This window comes from Lemur catta, chromosome 16 (assembly GCF_020740605.2).
Source record: "Lemur catta isolate mLemCat1 chromosome 16, mLemCat1.pri, whole genome shotgun sequence".
NCBI classification, from domain to species: domain Eukaryota; kingdom Metazoa; phylum Chordata; class Mammalia; order Primates; family Lemuridae; genus Lemur; species Lemur catta.
Window position 1 is genome coordinate 14,632,133 of NC_059143.1, and position 21,400 is coordinate 14,653,532.

A 21,400-nucleotide genomic window follows, 5' to 3' on the forward strand; every position below is an offset into this window, starting at 1 on the left:
AACCAGTTGGCATTTTACCTTCAAGTGTTTCTGTCTTTCAGGAGATTTTTCACCAATTTGGTTGTTTAAAAAAGTACATGGCTGGGAGCCTTGGATTCTGGTACCAGCCTTGCCATTTAGTACTTCTGTAATCTTGAGTAAGTCACAGAAACTCTTTTGGTTTCTCATCTAAAAAAAGGAGTGTGTTAACAAGGTACGTAAGAGATCCAAGATGATGTTTCATATTCTTCCACCTTGCTTCTCTTTTTACTACCAAAGTGAACTAAGGTGTGCCTTCATTGGATTTTTGGGTAAACTTACCACTGAAAAACAAATTTGCATCTAATAAAATATATTAACTAGCAGTCAAAGCAATAATTAAATATAAAATGTTAATACCTTCATTTTAGAAGTGATACACTTTGTAGATTATAACCCAGTTATATAGAGAAAGGGATTTGCCCATTTCCAACAGGGAAACACAGAACACATGTTTTATTATAATTGTGCTTCATAAGGCAATGGATCTCAGGTGTGGTTTAAAGGTCTTCCAAGGGTCATGGAATCTTTGGATTGTAGAACAAGAAGGGACATCAGCCATCATTGGGTCCAAGTTTTACTAATGAGTATTTAGGAGGCCCAGAAATGCTTACTAGCTTGTCTGATTCACAGAATTTATGGAGCTGCCAATAGAGCCTGAACTCCAAAGACAAAATGGGAACATACCAGGGAAGAGGTGTCCTCAGTACCTCTTAATGAAAAACAGAGAGCAAGAGGTTGAGAGGAGGGACTGTTAATTCCAAGTCTGAAATCACTGCTTGATAGTGTTAGTTTCTCCATTGCTGGCTGCCAGATTAAAGTCAATCGAATCCCACAAATGTTTAACGAGACGTTGCTCCTGCAAAGGTGATTAAGCCAGTTTCTCCCTTCTGGGAGGTTACAGTCTTACCTGGAGATAAAACAAGTATGTAAGTAGTTCTGTGCAAGTTGCTGGGAATAAAAATGACAAAAAACCACAAACGGTGACTCTGAGGATTTCAAAGTCCAAAGGGAAGATGGGTTTAAATAAAACATCATAGGCCAAGTGTTTAATAGCAAGTTAAAGGTAAATTCAGGGTGCTCTGGGAACTCACATGCAAGGTCTTAAATCAGACTGAGAAAAGTGAAAGGAAGTAATAAGATAATAAAATGCTGGCAATTGTTCTTATTCTTGAGTTGGTGATTGCTACTGGAGAAAACCCCTCATCCTTGCAGATTGATATCACTATAAACTCATTGTCCCTAATCCTAAATGCTACTTAATTATATCTTTGACTGCTCTTGACTGAGTTCCTCTCCCTTTTTATCTACATCACTTAATGTCAAATCTATTCCACTCTGTTCAAGCCTGTACCCAACTGCCCCTTTCTCAGCAGGCGGCTCCTCTCACTTCTAGGAACCCCTGAAGAGTCCCAGTAATTGCCTTGACTTTAGCTGACCCTAAGTACTAGTGATACCAAGTGCTTTATCTCCAACCCTGGCTTCCCCTTGAACTTCAGACTCATCTATCAAATTACTGCTGTATATCTCCATTTGGATGTTTTATAGCCATCTCAAAACTAATATGTCTAAGAACTGAATGCATCACCTTCCATCCAAAACTTCACCTATTTCCTCAAAGTGCCCTGAATCAGAAAAGGTACTGTCATCCACCTCGATTTGCATTTTTAAAAAACTACTCTGGCTGGACCATCCCACATGCAGAAAGTATGTCCAGGTAGCAGGCTATCATAATACAAGCACTGTATTCCTTGTCATAGTATTTCATACATTGTATGTATCTCATAATTGCATGAAAGAGAGCATCGTCAAGTGATTTAAAACATGGCTTTGGCCGGGTGTGGTGGCTCACACCTGTAATCCTAGCTCTCTGGGAGGCTGAGGCAGGAGGATCGTTTGAGCTCATGAGTTTGAGACCAGCCTGAGCAAGAGCGAGACCATGTCTCTACTAGAAAAAAAAAAAAAGAAAGAAAGAAATTAGCTGCACAACTAAGTGTGTGTATATATATATATATATATATATATAAAATTAGCTGGGCATGGTGGTGCATGCCTGTAGTCGCAGCTACTTGGGAGGCTGAGGCAGTAGGATTGCTTGAGCCCAGGAGTTTGAGGTTGCTGTAAGCTAGGCTGACACCATGGTACTCTAGCCTGGGCAACAGAGTAAGACTCTGTCTCAAAAAAAAAAAAAAAAAAAAACAACAACATGACTTTGCAGTAAGATGGATCTGTGTTGATTCCTGGCACCACCACTTACCAGTTAGCTGTGTGACCCTGGACAAATTATTAAACTTTCTAAGACTGGGTTACTTCATCTGAAAAATGGAGACAATAATAATACTTATACGATGTTCTGGGGATTAGAGATATCACATATGAAGCATTCATCACTGGTGTCCCTAACTAAGATCCATAGGGCAGAGATCATTTCTGACTTGCTCACCTTTGCAGGACCTGACATGAGAAAGGCACTCAATAAATATTTGTTGGATGAATAAATGAGGAGGTGGCATGCCTGGATTAAGCTACTAACAGTGGGCATGGAGAAAAGCAATACAAGGTGGAGACCTAGGCTTCTTCCTGAATTACTTGTTCATGTCATCAGTCACTAATTCCTACCAATTTAATTCCCAAGTATTTCCCAGGCCCATGCCCTCCTCTGAAACCCTACCATAACAGCACCCATACAGGCTATCACGATCTCTCACCAGGACTACAGTAGAAGTTTCTAAACACTCCCCCTGCATCCTGTCCCATTTTACCTCCTTGTGGGCCCCTTCCACACTGCCACTAGGGGAATCTACTGAAAGCTGAAATGGGAACATGTCATTCCTTTGCTTGACACCTTTTCACAGCTACTTTTTGTCTACAGGATCCAGTCGCAGCTCCTCAGACCTGGGCTTCATTTCCATGTTTCTTAGTTACTTCCTTTCTCACAGTTGGGAGTCTAGTAATGCCAGATTGGTCTTGGTCTTGTCTTCTGGACATACTGTGCTATTTCATGTCTTCACACTTTTGAGAGCTTCTTGCTTATTCTTATTCCTCCAACATCCTTCTCTCCTGTGTCAATTAGGTTTACATTTGTTTGCAAATGAAGGAAACCCTAAACAGCAGGTTAGAAGTTTCTTTCTTTCCCTCATAAAGTTTGCAGGTAGCAGTCCAAGGCTGATAAAGCATTTACTATCACCAGGTATGAAGGCTCCTGCACAGTGGCTGTCATCAGCATGTGGCTTCCATCCTTGTTACTCTCTTCTCTACCTGCTCCAGGTCCTTATTCCATTAGTCATCTCCTCTTTTCTGTGTCATCACCTCTCCCTTTCCTTTGAGGGAAGAACTGCCTCTTGTAAGCATCCGTCCTTCTAATGGGTCCTTCCTGCTATTTCCCCTTTGCTACCATTTCCAACCTGTTTCCACCCTACTTCACCATACTTAATTCTTGAAAGAGTAATCATATGCCAGGGCACATTTTCATTCCTGATTCTATGTATTTGACTTCTCCTACCTGTCAAAACTGTCTTGTCCCTTGGCTTTCACACCGTCGTCTGCTCCTGGCTCCCTTCCTACTTCTTTTATTGCTCCTCCATCTGCTCTGCTGATTTGCCTCTTCGTTTGCTTGCCCTTCAAAGGACAGCATTTCTCACGGTTTGCCCCCACCCCCTACCCTGCCCCTCGACCCTCTCTCACTCCACATACTTTCTCTACCTACGCAATCGCTAGGTAACCTCTCCAGTACCCCATCAGCTATCTGTGTGCCTGCTGTCTGTCTCCAGGGCCTGTTTGTTCAGTCCCCACGTCCTGAATTTCTAACTTCCTACTGAAAGAGCTCCTCTTCGCTGTTCCTTCCACGCCTGATTCTGTGCATGCCCCATCACCTCTTCCTAGACTCTTACAAAAACTTTTTACCTGGTCTCTAATCCAATTTTTACACTCCTACCAGAGTTACCTTTTATTTTTTTAAAAAAATCTGGTTAAGTTCTTTTTTTTTTTTTTTTTTGAGACAGAGTCTCACTTTGTTGCCCGGGCTAGAGTGAGTGCCGTGGCATCAGCCTAGCTCACAGCAACCTCAAACTCCTGGGCTTAAGCGATCCTACTGCCTCAGCCTCCCGAGTAGCTGGGATTACAAGCATGCGCCACCATGCCCGGCTAATTTTTTCTATATATATTTTAGTTGGCCAGATAATTTATTTCTATTTTTAGTAGAGACGGGGGTCTCGCTCAGGCTGGTCTCGAACTCCTGACCTCGAGCGATCCACCCGCCTCGGCCTCCCAGAGGGCTAGGATTACAGGCGTGAGCCACCGCGCCCGGCCTGGTTAAGTTCTCTTTTCGAAAACTTCCATTGGCTTTCTCCTGCTTCCAGGATTAAATTCAAATTCCTAATTTGGCATTTAAGGTCCCTTAGAGACTGGCCCCAACCTACTTTTTTATTTTCTTCTCTTGCCACTCAATCTCTCCCACCACCAAGCATGAGTCCAACAATTAACTTTCAGTATTTCTAAAACACCCCATGCCTTTTGACAGTCTGTTCTGTTAACCTGTGAGGTCCTCCTAATCTGTTTGATGAATTCCCACTTTATTCTTTAAAGCCACCCTTAAAAGTCACCTCTTCTCTGATGTTGTCTCCATTTCTACAGAGTTGCTGCATTCTCCAAGCTTTTATAGTACTTTGTTCCTACTTCTAATGAACATTTGTACATTTACAGATCTGTCTTCACCTCTAGATTGGGATCACTTGTAGATTAGGGACTGCCTTTATCATCATTCCTAGCACAGTTCACAATCGTTTCTAGGGGAATAAATGAATAAAATAATAAAATCAGGAAATCAGAATAGATTGTACTTTAATAATAATGTGTTCTGCTTGGGACATTAATTTTGGATATGTTGAATTGACCTACTGAGGTTGGGGGATAGCAGAACACAAAGGTGATATTCGATAGATTTTCCTAATTCGGGAACAGCAACTCAGAAAAGCCTTTGTAGCCAATGATGTAGATGTTGGGAGTTACTAACAAACCTGATAAGAAACAACTGATTGGATCCCATGTTTTTCAGGAATGAACTAAAGAAAACTAGAAGATCTATGAGAAGTAGGGAAAGGGTTGGTAGTGGGATTTGGGGTATGGAAAGAGAAAACCCATATTTGACACTTTTGCCTGGGATCCTGTCCCTCCACACCCCCTACCCTGTACTCCTGATGGCTTCCTCAAACCCATCTTGTCCATTGCCTTTCTCCTCTTCTGCTGTTTGGAGGGTCGTGGCTGGCAGGGGTGAGTTTGGGTTTCTGCCCCTTTTGCAGTAGCAAGAGAGAATGGTTAAGGTAGAAATATGTGTTTTGTTCCCCTCACAAAATAATCAATAAACTGAAAAAGTTTAAGAATTTCTTCTTTAAAATGGAAAAATAGCATTTATTCAGACAGATTTTTTTTTCTTTCTTATATCTTTCCTCCTCTGTTCTACTCCTTTGCTTTCTTAGAGCCTCTAGGAAATAAGACACTGGCTTATACAGATTATTTCATTAAACAGGTAAAGTGAGTTCTGTGTTTCATACAGCTGCTTAATATTTAAAAAAATTGGTTAATTCAATTATATAAAAATTAAAACTGTCTACTTGGAAAAATAGCAATAAACACCATAAGCAAAGTCAAAATGGCAAACTAGGGGAAAATGTCACAACTCACATCATACCCAAAGGACAAAATTCCTTAATATATAAAGAACTTTTATAAATCAAAAATAAAACCAACCAGAAAAAATGGATAAAGATTGGACATTTCAGAGAGGAAAATTCAAGGGCTTTTAATTATTTGAAAAGATAATCTCATTCATAAAAGAGAAATGGAGATTAAAACTACATTGAGTTTCAACATGAGACATTAAATACAAAGAAAAAAAGAAAGCAAAACTACATTGAGATATTGTTTTTCATCTGTCACAGTATTTTACAGTGATCAAGGTATGAGGATGGATAAATTTCTAATGGGAGTATAAATTGGTTCAGCATTTATGAAGGGCAATTTGGCAATTTTTTTTATAGATTTAAAAATTTTCTTTAAAATTTAATTCAGCTTAGTGGTTTCTTGGTATCTTCTAATAATTTGGCAATTTTTAACAAAATTAAAACTGCATATGTCCTTTGACCAACAATTACTTTTAGAAATTTATCCAACAAGTGCAAAATTAGTGTGTACTAATGCTGGCTTGAGTATTACAGTATCTTTGGCTTGAGTAATAACAAAGATTGGAAACTAAGTGTCCATTATTAAGGGACTACTTTAAAATAATTATGGTATATACATGTCAGGGAATTCTCTGAAGCCACAAAAAAAAAATGAGGAAGATTTTTATGTGCTTATATAAAAAGATCTCAAAAATATCTCATAACTTAAAAAAGCAAGGTGCAAAAGAGTATATTTATTTTGTCTTTAGTTATACATGCATTTTAAAAAATATGAAGTATATATATATATATGTATATATATATATTTTTTTTGAGACAGTCTTGCTCTGTTGCCTGGGCTAGAGTGCCATGGCGTCAGCCTAGCTCACAGCAACCTCAAAGTCCTGGGCTCAAGCAATCCTGCTGCCTCAACCTCCCAAGTAGCTGGGACTACAGGCATGCACCACCATGCCCGGCTAATTTTTTTTATATATATATATTTTTAGCTGTCCAGATCATTTCTTTGTATTTTTAGTAGAGACAGGGTCTCGCTCTTGCTCAGGCTGGTCTTGAACTCCTGACCTCCAGCGATCCACCCACCTCGGCCTCTCAGAGTGCTAGGATTACAGGCGTGAGCCACCGCGCCCGGCCTGAAGTATATATTTTTAAAAAACCAATCCAAGTAGTTTCCTGTGAGGGGAGACTGTGGGACAAGAGTTGAAGGGACACGTTTTACTATCTTTTCTATTTCTAGATTTTTAATCACATAAATATATTTTCTATTCAAAAAGTTTAAAAGATTTTTTTAAAATTCTTAAAAGAGAAATATTCTATTTTAAACACTGACAGTGGCACTATTTCCATACTAATTCAATATAGGTAGGTTTTGTTTTGAAAATATTTTAATGATATCTTTTCTTAAGTGTCCATATGCCCTAGAACCATGGTAGGTGATATGGGGGTTAAAAGGAGAAAGATAAATGTGAGCAAAGTAAGACTGGCTGAAGAATTGAGTGAGGGAGTAAGATGGACAAGTTGAACAAAGGCACAGAGGTGGATGTGGGTTTGTTATTTGTGGGAAACAGCAATGAAATCAAATTGATAGGAACAGATATTGTGTACTAGGGTATGATGGGTGATAAGTTTGAATAGGTGCAGGAAGATAATTAACAAAAGTTTTCAAACACTTGGTTGTGAAATTTGTGTTTCATCCTAGGGGTTATGAATTTTGGACTACTTCATATATGATCATGGAAAGTTTTTGCAAAGCTCCATATAAGCAAGCTATTATAAATAAATTTAACAAATGTACTGGCTTATAATAAAAACAATATATGAAGGGGTCTTAAAAAACAAATTGTAGTTACAGTCTTTACGAACATTCATAAATGGTATTTGTCACAGTACTTTTGCCTATAATAAACCTACTCATGTGAAAAGGTATTACTCATCAAATGAGGAAGTCAATGTTTTGCAGTATCAAATGTTCAAAGTCAATAAAGATAGTAATAATGATAATCATAAAAGATACAGGACTTAATTAAGCTTACAATGTGCTTAAAATTTTAAAGTACAAAATTTACTGTAGGAAATTACAAAATGTAAGCATAAAGGGAAAAAATTATATTCTAGAATCACATCACCCATTGTAATGTGATTTATATCACACTGTTTGGACTTATATCTTTATCTTAGCAGGTTACACATGCATTTTTTTCCTTGTAGAAGCATAACATATTTTTCTGTTTTATATACTATATTTCTATATCAAAAATATATTTCTCATAGTATTCCACTTATAGATGGATTTATAAGTGTTAGACAGTGTATGTGAGGTACATGGTAGGTATTCAATAAATGGTAGCAGTTGTTACTGTTACTATAATGTGCTTAACCATTTCTCTATTGATGGAATATTAGTTTATTCTCAGGGGTAGAGGTATTAATGTTTTACATTATCATGTGGATAATAGACTTTACCTCTTTTCATTAGAAACATTTTTTAGCTGGTTGCTTTTTCATTTTATTTGTTTAATATGCAGCAGTTTTATATTAATATTTTCACTAGTCACATCTGTCAGTCTTTCCTTTGTGATCTCTAGGTTTAGAAGGCTAAATTTTCACTATGATACCATATTAAATATTGGTAATGTAGGTGATAAATATCAGTATAATAAATAATTCTGTTTCCTCTTAGTTTTTTTTTTTTTTTTGAGACAGAGTCTCACTCTCTTGCCTGGGCTAGAGTGAGTGCCATGGCATCAGCCTAGCTCACAGCAACCTCAAACTCCTGGGCTCAAGTGATCCTACTGCCTCAGCCTTTCGAGTAGCTGGGACATCAGGCATGCGCCACCATGCCCAGTTAATTTTTCTATATATATATTTTTTTTTTAGTTGGCCAGATAATTTCTTTCTATTTTTAGTAGAGACGGGGGTCTCGCTCTTGCTCAGGCTGGTCTCAAACTCCTGACCTCGAGCAATCCACCCACCTCGGCCTCCCAGAGTGCTAGGATTACAGGAGTGAGCCACCGCGCCTGGCTCCTCTTAGTTTTTATATGGTTTGGTGTGGATGGTCATATAAATGGATTTATGTATAAACGTTTAAATTTAATCTTTTATTCTCTCTGGGTTTTATTTTTAGTGTCTCATGTAAGTTGTTTCTTTACTATTACTTTGTAAATTGTCAATCATTATTTCAGGATCATTGAATGAATAATTTGTCCTTCCCTCTATTATTTTATAATGTCTCAATTATTATATAATAATCTTAGAGATAAGAAAGTCTTTTTGGACCATCACCAGTGAGCTTCTCATTCTTGTTCCAGCCCTGCATATTAAATTATTCAAAAAATATTTTTGAGTGCCCACTATGTTGAAGAGTACTATAGTAGGTGCTGTGATTTCAATAATAGGCAAAAACAGAAAAACAGTTTTGCTTTCATGGAGCTTAGAATATAATAGGGAAGACAGCATTAATTAATCATACAGATTATTACATAGCTCAAAAGTGAGTTACTTGTTAGAAAGGAGATAAGCAAGGTTCTATGAGAGCTTGTAGGAAAGAAGAGTCAGGGATGGCTTCCTTTAGGAGCCATGTTCAAGCTGAAATCTAAAGGATGAAAGGAATTTAAATAGGCAAAAGTAAAAGATAGAGGTAGGTGGTAATACAGGTAGAGGGAATCTGTCTTTAAAGGTTGATCATTGTTGCTGGAGCACAGCGTTGAGGAAGAGAGCAGTGTAAGATAAGGCTGGAGAGATGGGCAGGGCTACTTAGGAAATTGGTTTTTATCCTGAGAGCAATGTAAAACCTTGAAGGCTTTTAGCAAAGAGTTGACATGATACTTGCACTGTAATGCAGATAAGTGATTAGCAGGTGCCAGAGAGGAGGCAAGGAGAACAATTAGGCAAATTGGTACAGGCTTTTGGGAAGAGTGCCTACCCATGAGGGCCGTTCCACAGAGCTGCTTGAGCTTCCTTAAAGCATGGTGACTGCCTTCCCTCACAGCACGTGATCCAAGAGATCAAGGCAGAAGCTGCAGTATCTTTTATGACCTTGGAAATCACACACTGTCTGTTAGTCAATATTTTATTGATCATACAAGTCATCCCTGATTCAATGTGGGAAGGTATTATATAGGAGGTGAGACTCCCTTGGGTCCGTCTTGGAAGATGGCTACCACAGACTAAGCTCTGTGCAATGCCAACATTTAGGAAATTGAGAAGCAGCATATGGATGTAGGAAAACTAGAAAAGCAGTGAGATGAAATCCAGCAGAATGTAAGAAAGTTTGAGAAGTCTACTGAAGGGGCATTTTAGATGAGAATTGAAAAATGTTCATTGGATTTGTGACATGGATTTAATGACCAAAAGCTTTTGTTGTAGTATGGTTTTATGTGGTTCAGACTCGCCTCCCCTTATAACCTTTTTGAAAAGATTTTTTCTTGTCTTTTCCTTAATAATCATCCTTATTAATTTATGGATGTTTCTGTAAAGTTTCACAAAAATTCTACTGATACATTAATTAGAATTGTGTTGTTTATTATTTTGTCTGAGAAATACATATTTTTACAATGATTAGACTTCTCTTAAAGAACCTACTATATTTCTCTGTGTGTAAATTTTCACTTAAATCACCTAATAGTTTGATAATTAAAAAATAACATTATCACCTATCTGTCATTAAGATGGTTCCTAGGCATTATTTTTCACGTTGCTATTGAGAATGGGATCTTTTCCCTGCCCACCCCCAATTAAAAAAAAGTTTTTAATTGACAAATAAAAATTGTATATACATTTATAGTGTACAACATGATGTCTTGAAATATGTATACATTGTGGAATGGCTAAATCAAGCTAACTAACATATCTGTTACCTCATTTATAATTTTTTTGTGGTAAGAACCCTTCAAATCTACTCTCTTAGCAATTTTCAAGTACATATTATTAACTGTAGTCACCACGTTGTACAATAGATCTCTTGTACTTATTCCTTCTATCTAACTAAAATTTTGTGTTCTTTGACCAACATCTACTTCCCTCTCCATCCCAACCCCTGATAACAACCATTCTACTCTCTGCTTCAATGAGTGTGACTTTTGAAATTCCACACATATAATTGAGATCATGCAGTATATGTCTTTCTGTGACTGGCTTATTTCACTTAACATAATGTCCTCTAGGTTCGTCCATGTTGTTCCAAATGACAGGATTTTGTTCATTTTAAAGGCCAAATAATTTTCGATTGTGTATATACACCACATTTTCGTTATGCATTTATCTATGAGGAATACTTAGGTTGATTCCATATCTTGGCTATTATGAATAGTGCTACAATGAACATGGAGGTACAGAAATTTCTTCAGGATGCTGATTTCATTTCCTTTGGATATATACCCAGCGGTGGGAGTGCTGGATCATCTGGTAGTTCTATTTTTAATTTTTTAAGGACCCTTCATACTCTTTTCTATAGTGGCTGTACTAATTTACATTCCCACCAAGAGCATGCAAGCATTCCCTTTTTTCTACATCCTCTCCAACTCTTATCTTTCATCTTTTTGATAGTAGCCATTGTAATAGGTGTGAGGTGATATCTCATTGTGGTTTTAGTTTGCATTCCCCTGGTGATTAGAGGAGTTGAGCATTTTTCGTATACTGTTGGCTGTTTGTAGGTCTTCTTTTGAAAAATGTCTACTCAGGTCCTGTGCCCATTTTTTAAATTGGGGTTTTTTGTTTTCTTGCTATTGAGTTATTCGAGTTACTTACATAGTTTAGATTTTAACCCCTTATTCGATGATGGTTTGCGAATATTTTCATTCATTCTGTAGGTTGTCATGTCACTCTGTTGATTGTTTCCTTGGCTATGCAGATGCTTTTTAATTTGATGTAATCCCATTTGTTTATTTTTGCTTTTGTTGCCTGTGCTTCTGGAGTCATAGCCAAAAAATCATTGCCCAGACCAATGTCATGGAGTTTTTCCCTTTTGTTTTTCTTCTAGTAGTTTTATAGTTTCAGGCATTAATTACATTTAGGTCTTTAATCCATTTTGAGTTGATTTTTATGTATGGTGTGAGATAAGGGTCTAATTTCATTCTTTTGCGCGTAGATATCCAGTTTTCTCAGCACCATTTACTGAAGAGATTACCCTTTACCCACATGTTTTTTTGCCATCTTTGTTAAAAATCAATTGACTGTAAATGCATAGATTTATTTGTGGGCTCTCTATTCTATTCTGTTGATCTATTTTTATGCCAGTGTGTCTGTTTTTACATCTATACCATGCTGTTTTGATAACTAAAGCTTTGTAGTAGATACTGAAATCAGGTAGTGTGATGCCTCCAGCTATGTTCTTTTTGCTCAAGATTGCTTTGGCCTTTTGGGATCTTTTGTGGTTCCATACAAGTTTTAGGATTGTTTTTTCTATTTCTGTGAAAAATATCATCAGAATTTTGATAGGTATTGCATTGAATCTGTAGATTGCTTTGGGAAGTATGGGCATTTTAACAATATTAATTTTTCTAATCCATGAAAACAGGATATCTCTCCATTTACTTGTGTCTTCAATTTCTTTCATCAGTGTTTTATAGTTTTCAGTACATAGATCTTTTACTTCCTTGGTTAAATTTATTTCTAAATATCTTATTTCTAAATATTTTATTTCATTTTGTAGCTATTGTAAATGGGATTTTTTTTTCCATTTCTTTTTTGAATAATTTGTTGTTAGTGTGTAGAAATGCTGATTTTGTATGTTTTGTATCACTTTACTAAATTCGTTTATTAGTTGTACCAGTTTTTTAGTAGAGTCTTAGGTTTTTCTATATATAAGATCATGTCATCTGCAAATATATACAACCGCAGTGTTTTCAATCTAGAAGTGTATTACTTTATCCCCCATTTTATGGATAAGGAGATTGAGGCCCAGAGAAGATAGGTGTCTTGGCCATAGTTACTGAGGGGCAGAGTTGGGAACTGTGCGTTTTGAACATCCAGATTTTATTGTGCTGTATTAATAAGAACTCAAGTTGCATGCCCAAACCTTGTTGGAGCTAATACTCCTTAAGTATCACTTTCTTTGGTATCAGATTTCAGAGTAGTAATATACATTTTACAGTACATTTTCAGTTTTTAGCATTGTCATTTTGAAGTATAGGGCCATGACTTGAGGAAGTGCCTCTTATCTCCATTCAATTCTCCTAAGACATGATTCCTACCAGACAGGAACTATTTCTTCTTTGAGGTCTAAATAGCACCTAACAATCTATTGCACTGAATAAATATTTAATGAAGATTGAATATTTCCTCTGTGGTGCATCAATTACTCTTGTTGATTCTCTGAGGAAAGCTTTTCTTTTTTAATGTCATGTAGTAGGTTAAGAAATTTGTTTTCCTGAATATTGTTATTAATGCCAGTTTGAATTCTTATGTCATCTCAAATATAAATCTGAGACTCAGTGATCTGATAGTATGCAATAAAGTCATTTACTAGGAGAGTTGGTTTTTCTGGAATTTGTGGTATTTAGGACTCTGAAAATGAAATATATTTGCCAATGAGGTATAAGAACATTTTTGGTACGTTTTTTAATTGAAGAAATGTAATTTTTGTTAATAAATACCTCCAAAAACATGAATAATTTTTTCCTTTCAATTGACAAAAATTTCTACTGCTTGTATTTTTAACAGCCATATATTTGCCTTTCTTATTTTTAAGCTTTTCTTAACTGATATTATTAGGTTTAAATGAAATACATTCATCTTTGCCTGTGGAGTCTCCAAATTTATGAAGTGAATGAAATAGCTTGAACATTTTCAACTTGTAAAATTGGATCACTGTAATTGAATCATTTGGTGCAAGTTGTTAATGTGGCATTCAGATGGAATTTATCAGAATCAATTAGAAAAACCAACTCCTCTTATTTAAATAAAACAGAAAAAAATGAATAGGTAGGGGAAAAGATGTATACACTTTTTATTCTCTTTCTACTCTAGAAAGCAAGTGAACAACATTATGAAATAGATCAGTCAGGCCTAGTGACAAAATATCCTCTATTTCTTTTTTTTTTTTTTTTTTTTTTTTTTTTTTTTTTTTTTTTTGAGACAGAGTGTCACTTTGTTGCCCGGGCTAGAGTGAGTGCCGTGGCATCAGCCTAGCTCACAGCAACCTCAGACTCCTGGGCTTAAGCGATCCTACTGCCTCAGCCTCCCGAGTAGCTGGGACTACAGGCATGAGCCACCATGCCCGGCTAATTTTTTTTTTGTATATATATTTTTAGTTGGCCAGATAATTTCTTTCTATTTTTAGTAGAGACGGGGTCTCACTCTTGCTCAGGCTGGTCTCGAACTCCTGACCTCGAGCGATCCACCCGCCTCGGCCTCCCAGAGCTAGGATTACAGGCGTGAGCCACCGCGCCCGGCCAATATCCTCTATTTCTAAGGAATTAACTTCACTGTGTTTCACATTTGATGATTTGGGGGGACATATATTTCAATGTAAATAACTGTTGACATTGTTTGTGTTTATTTTACTAGAGGAAAATTGTGTGTGTGTGATAACAGTTATGGTATATATTTGATAGCAAGGGTAGGATAAATCAGTTGAGTCATAGTGGTCCGATATCTGCTATTAGGTCTTTTTGACCCAGAAGTCTGTGACCTCTGAAATCTTTACTTTTTTGGCTTTGTTAAGACATTTTACAATGTAAGGATTTAACTTTAGATGAACACCGCACTCCAGGAAGTTAGCTAATGTGGTCCAGAACAAAGAATACCAAGATATAATTTGGGAAAAGTTTAAGAAGTTCTGATAACAATTAACATTATGGGAGAAAAAAAGAGGCTACAGTTAAGGAAGTTTCTTTTCTTCCCCAACTTACAACAAAGAGAACCTGAAATTTAACCTGATATTTGCAATGCTCTGATTACTCAGGAGCATTCCATTTTCTGAAATCATTGCCAAGAAAATGTACCCAAATCTTGAGTTACACACTGTTCTTGCATCTGATTGGAAGGGGCATGTTTGTTAGATATTGCAGATCCAAGGCTGCACAGATGAAGGTGGGGACTTGGGGGAGGGTTTCAGTCAGGGAAGGGAAGCTTCCTAGACATTACAGCTCTGTCCAGAGGCCAAATGGGAGATAAATCACTACTGGTCACCTCTCTTATTATTGAAATGGTTCAGCCCTGGGGTTTAACTGAAGGACTAACAGGGTTTTGAAGTGCAAATAGGATGGTGAAGGGTAAACCCTTTTAGGGTTTCATTTTGATGGATTTTTTTCCTGTGTGGATTTCTGGTACTGACTGTGATCTGGAAGAGGCCCTTAAAAAAAAAAAAGTTTTGTTTTGTTTTTGATCAATCAGGCAATAAGAACTTTCCACAGGGGTGTACTTTTCTTGCATGCATATTGATCCTATTGTGTTTAAAAGTAGGTCATTTAATTGGGTTTTTTTTTTTTTTTGCGACTTCTGCAATGGAGCTGTCATTTCAAGGTCACTTCTCTCTTGGTATTAATGCCAAAGTTTGAGAGTGTTGAATGATGTGGTACTTTTGGATTAATGGGTTGTAGGGCATTACTTAAGGCCAGTGTGTGTAAGGCTTTGTTTACAAAGTTTTCTAGATAAAGATCCAGTCCATATTAGAATAAGTCTTTTATATAATGATGAGCATTCCATAATTAATCTTTACTATGTTATGTAATTGTACATATGCATTTTATTATTTTGTATGCATTCTGTTTTGTCAGCCTTAAAAATAAAACCTAAAAATTCTGAGATTGTGGAATACTGTACTTGTTATTTGTAAAGATATACTGAAATGTTTGAGGAAATAAGGGAGACATAAAAATGTTTAAATAAGAGATATGTTGATTTATCAAGTTGAAAAATTTTCTTTACTCCCCACCCCCAAATAATTCAAACACAGGAGATAAAATGAAATATCTTTTAAAATTTATATTACCTTGGAAAATGGGGATGTGAGGAGTCATTTGTGACTCCAAAGAAAAATGACTGTAGCGTAACTTAAAGGCTCTCTGCGCAAAGGTTTTAAGAAATATTAAAATTTTTTCCTAAAGAAATGTCATTATAAATGCTTGCATTTCTTCTTAGAAGTATTGTTGATGGAACTTTCTTTAGCATTTTGGAGCTTTACTTTAGATACAAACTCTTTACTTCAGATACTTTAGATATAAACATAAATATTTGTATGATTTGGCCTTTTTGAGACTAATAATGTATTTAGCTGCAACAGAGGTTTTCCCTTGTGTTGCTTGATATCTATTATAAAAACGGTTGTTAATCTCTGTAATTGACATTGATCACACAAGGTTCTTAATTGACCTCCAGGTTGGTTTTTGTTTTATGCGCTTCAAAAATTTCACTTCATTGTATATATCTAAATATTAGAGATATATTTACTTACTATTGCTGTATGATGATTTTAAATAACATGCTTTAAATAACAACAACACCAATAACAAAACCCCAAAACCCTGGATGGCATCAGGCGGAGTCTCCTGCGTCTGTAGCTTCCCTGTCATTAGTTTGTTGCTGGGAGATGTTAATATGACCTTTCCTTTGTTAGAAAAAGAGATCTGCAGCCTTTCCCAGAATTCTCTGTTAACTGTCTTTTTAACCCAAGTTGGAGGTTGTCTAATGAATCAATGGTGAGCTTTTTTTTTTATGAGCTGCACATATTGTTGACATTGTCACATGTTGCTTTTTAATTTCTAATGTGTTTTTAATTTGCAAAGCATGCATGTGCCTTTCACAGCAGTAGAACTGAGTCAGCATTTCTGAGTTTGCCTTATGCAAACAAGAAGGGTCAGGCTTAAGAATGCGTATCTAGTCTTAGATTTCCTGAAACACACATGTGAATGAATTTCACTTTGAATATTGTTGAATAAAAGAAGATACTTGAGAGAGGCTTTTTCCCCCCAAGAACTTCTCTTGCCTGTTGGTGAGTGAATTGCCCCAATATAAAAGCATTGGGGAGGGGGGGGAAAGTGAGTTACAGAGTGAAAAGGCAATCCACAAATAATCACTCTTTTCTGCCTTTGATTGTGTCAGATTTTTTTGTGTGTGTGGCAATTGTTTTCTTTTTCGCTTAGAAGAGGTTTATGGTCCAATGTCTGTCAAGTCAGCCCCTGTCTTAAGGTTGCAGTTGTATTTCTCTCTGGAGTTCCTGGGGGTGATGTTATCTTTTGTTCACTCAGCAGTGTGGTCGTTCCTGAGAGCATCTGTCACTTTAGGCATTACAAGATGGATGGGTCTCCAGTGAACTGCTGGTTGAAGCAAATGGTGAAAATAAGAAAAGACAAGGGGTTTCAGGGTCTGCAGAGGGGACAGACAACAAGGAAACACTGTTAGAAATCAAGAGTAAGCTGAGCAATAGAGGAAGAGAGAGCAAAGATGGATCAGATGTCATTTTATAAACATCTTGGAAATCAGAATCTTTGGGAGGCTATCATGATCTGAGGGAGACATCTACATCATGGTAAACAATTCTGTGCTTTGGGTTTGCAAAATGTTTTTGAATTATTTAAAAAATCTGTGAAAACTGTTGGGAAATAATAATGACATCAAATATATTATGTGAGGATTTTGCGTTTGGAGAATTAGTAGTCTTATAAAATGTTTTAAAGATTAAATTTAAAATCCAACCTTTAAATTTTTCTTTTTATTTTATTTTCACTTTTTTCTCTCCTCCCTCTGTGTTTTTTTCTTTTTCAGTAAGCAACTGAGCAAGCATAGATATTAAAATGTGTGGAAAGTTTTGGCCACATAACTAACATCCTTATTGTTTACTGAATGCTTTTTGGCATTTTCATAGGGGAATCCTGAAAATTCTATGCTCATGCTAAAGGGAGGCTGGGTGCAGATTTTAAGTTATTTTCAGGAACCTCCAACTTAAGTTGGCTCTTTGATCAAAGAAAGAAATATAATTGTTAATGATCTGTCAGAACAAGTTGGAGATTTGTATTGTATTTAGAAATTCATTTTGTTGGTGAAGGTCAAAATTTGTAAATCCTGGCTAATACAAAGTCCCTCCCATGAAAGACAAGGAACAGCAAGGAGGTTGACCAAAGAAGTGGGGCAGAGTGGAATGCGATTGAAAAAAATGATTTTGTCAAACTTTTTGGCATTTGTCTATGAAGAAGACCATAGGTTGAAAGGCAAAGAAATTAAGATGATTAGAAGCTTTAAGCTATACAAATGGTTGAGTATCTTCCTTCTCTATGGGTGTAAATAATAGATGAAAGAGTAAGAGTGACAACAAAGGATCAGGTCATTTAGGAGAATGTGTGCAGCCTGAATAGGGGTCTGTGGCCCAGGGCCAAAGGTCTTAGCTTTGAGTGTAATTAGAAGAAAATACAAAAATGTCATTACTAACAGGTGAAGTGTGCAGCACGTGGCCAAAAATTAGCAATTTTAGACTCTGAAGCTATTGGAATTGGATTACTGACCTTTTTTTTAAATCATTAAGGTCCTTGTGGAGTAATATAGTTTCATTGGCAGTAATGCAGTTTGACCTTGTTGACCATATGGGGTAATCTTGGTTTGGGATGTAGGTAGCAAGGCTCCTCCTGACTTAGAAAAAGATGTCTATTTGTGTGTGGGTGAGATGCAAAATATGTGAGTTTGAAAATCTGGGTCTTGCATTTTGAATTACTCTTTTGCCTGAGGACATTCTTCTGACAGTTAAGAGAGGTAAGATATTTTTATTTTAAAGTCTAAAATGGTTCTTTCCTCTCTATATAGTTGGCATAAAAGAAAAGCAAAATGAAAAAAAAAACATTTTTTAGACAACCTAAGTTAATTTTACTTCAAATATTTTAGCGCTATAAATATTTATATTGACATTAGTACATTTGTAGGAAAATCCTCGTTTTCTCTTTAGACACACTAACAAAGGGCTAGATGCTTCTAATTTATGTATCAATGATAGTTTTATTTCACTTTATGCTTTACCACTATATTTCCTATTTTTGCATGAAATAGTTTATATTGATCATAATCTAGTAAGCAGAAAGAATAATAGCACACTATAATTTTCAACCAATTATATGTAATTATAATTAGTTTAATATTTTCTAGAAATACACCACTCAAAAGTGTAGGAAACAGTAGCTTTTTTTCTTTTTGCAAGCCTCTTGGAATTTATTCAATCAATGTTAGTTGTGTTTTACATTGTTGATAGTTTTTTGAGTAAATTTTGGCCAACTATCAGGGATTATTATTCTTAAAATCCTTAGAGTAAGAAAATTACCTTACACTAATTTCATTGCTAAAAATAGTCTATGGGCTTTGGCATTATGGTAACACCTGTCATAAATGCAGACTTCACAGACTTAATTCAACTTACATTTAGTGGGTGGAAATTATTTTTGAGTATAAATAATTAGGAGTATTATTTTGGGAGTATTTAGGAAGGGAGAATTTCCATATATTTACCCATTATGATGTATATGGAGTTGTATAAGACTTTGATAATTAATTTCTACTTGTGATTTTTGTGGAATTGTAAATATTTAGATTATTGTATTGTAGAATATAATGCATTTGGAAATTAACTTATGTCTTTATGTACATATTTTTATTTTTTATGTTTTTGCAGGTGCCAAAAAAAGCTTTAAACAAGTTAAAATCTAGGCAACAGACTCCCTGAAGTGTTGACTGCCCAACCTAATCATGAACGTGATTCAAAAATGTTAATAAATAAACCAAGGTATTGTACAATTATATATGCCCCCCTCTACAACTTTCAAGATCAAATTTGTTTTAGGAAGTTGTATTTAGAATTTAAATAAAGCCACTATACATTGTCCTTAAAGTGATTAAGCAATATTCCTTCTCCTTCTATTTCCTCCCCTCCCTGCTTTCCTCTCCCCTTGCCCATCTTCTCTCTCCTCCCCAACAAAACTTATTCTGCAATAAGTTTTTTTCCCTATAACAGCCTGTATACCTAAATTTTTCCTATGTAAATATTTCTTATATACTTAAATTAAGAAAATAAGAATTTAGTTTTTGATTCCCCTTTGTTGATTGAAATTTTATCTTTCAAATTGTCTAATAAAAGGGACTAGATTATTGGCTTCTGCAGAAAAACCCAAACTATATCCAGTGGCCACATATATTTAAAATTTATATCATATAACACTATCCTGAGATGTATGTTATAAAGGTTTTATGAAAGTTTTTTTTTCTATTTTTAGAATGCTTTTAATTTAAAAAAGGAAAAAGAAGATAAAGCCTTTTTTCCCCCTCCCATGTCAAAGAAAATCAAAAGCTGGCTTAGAATTGAAAATTTAGGGCTACTGTTTTAGGTTAACTCTTGTCTATCAGGGAAGGGGTATATCCTAAGACTGTCTCCTTTTAGAATTACAATGTGCTTAATGTGCTTAAATAGCCTGGTATTTCCAAAAGAGGCCAAAGATCTTTTCCTCTTTTATGACCCGTTGTATCCTTTTGAGGCCAAAAAGAACAAGAGGGTCATTGCCACTTCAGCCTGGTCCTGGTTTGTGCCTTCATGGTGACCACGCAGATACTGAAACCCAGTATTAGCTTAACATTTGGGCCTCGAACATCTGGAAAATGGTCAGAGATAGAGTGGAGGAGGCAGAAGAAAGAGGGAGAACTGTTGCATTTTGTTTCACCAGGTGCTAGGAGGAAGCAACATTAGCCTTTTTGATATGGGAGGCACATTCTGTGGACCCTGGAGTTAGACTTCAACAATTGAGGAGGTCAAAGGACAGCTGAGTGGGGTCAGTGAGACACCATGGGGTGTATTTTGTTACTTAGTAAAAGGAGCAGCCTCCTAAAACCTTAAAGGATTCTCTTGAAAATCTGTGTTGTGAAAAGGTTTTATGAGTCTCATGGCAAAAACTCCTGATTTATCTAAGGAATGCTTGCTTTTGTCTAATGGAAGGATAATCCTTACCAAATGTTGGCAACTACTATAAGAGTCAATATAGGTCTGAAAGAACAGTTAGGGTTTAAAGTGTACTTTGCTGTCCAAAATGTTTATCATTTTAAGGTTTCTCTCTCAGTGAAGAATTCTTCACTGTTGAGATATCACCTTTTTCTTTCCACGGAGCAGAAAATGGGGGAAGGGGGTTGGGGATGGAGAGAGAGAGAGAGGTAGGAGTGAACCTACATTAATTTAAAAATTATTCTACAAGCTTTTGACCTTAGCCATAAACAGTATATTATTATTAAACCTTTAAAAATACCAAAACTTGTTAACTCTAAAAAGTTATCTTTGAATTTATTTTTAACTTATAAGGGAAATAGGTGGCACATGAAGTGTAACATTTCTGGATTACAGATTTTTTTAATTTAGTTGTTAGTAGTTGATAGAAGGGGCTATCAGTTGATGAATAACCTTAAACTTTGTGCTTCTCCCTGGACACGTCAAGATGAAAATCAATGTCAGAGTTGAGGATAGAGAATAAGAAAAACGATATAATAGGGAATTTTCTCTTTGAAGGGAAATGGAGAAGGGGGGCAAAATCTACATGTTGTAAAAGCTCTCTTTAGCACAGCCCATGACCTCAAGAGACCACTTGTATGACTGTGGATACCTTTGAGAGGTATTAGCCACCTGGCAGATAGGTTGTGAAAGGGAACTGTTAGAGGAATCTGATAGTATTTTGATATTCCAATTTATACACTATATATTCTAATCTATACATATATATAGAAAGAAAGCATATATGACAATGTATATGGTAAGA

At 36.1% G+C, this 21,400-nt stretch overlaps 1 protein-coding gene across 5 annotated transcripts in view; it reads left to right on the forward strand.

Moving 5' to 3' along the window:
- Positions 1–21,400, forward strand: part of GREB1L (GREB1 like retinoic acid receptor coactivator) — a 253,833-nt gene that overhangs the window by 100,602 nt on the left and 131,831 nt on the right. For all 5 annotated transcript variants that reach the window (XM_045527987.1, XM_045527989.1, XM_045527990.1 and 2 more), the window contains exon 2: positions 19,282–19,392. The gene's annotated coding sequence lies outside the window, so the exon portion shown is untranslated. The remainder of the gene's footprint in view (positions 1–19,281; positions 19,393–21,400) is intronic.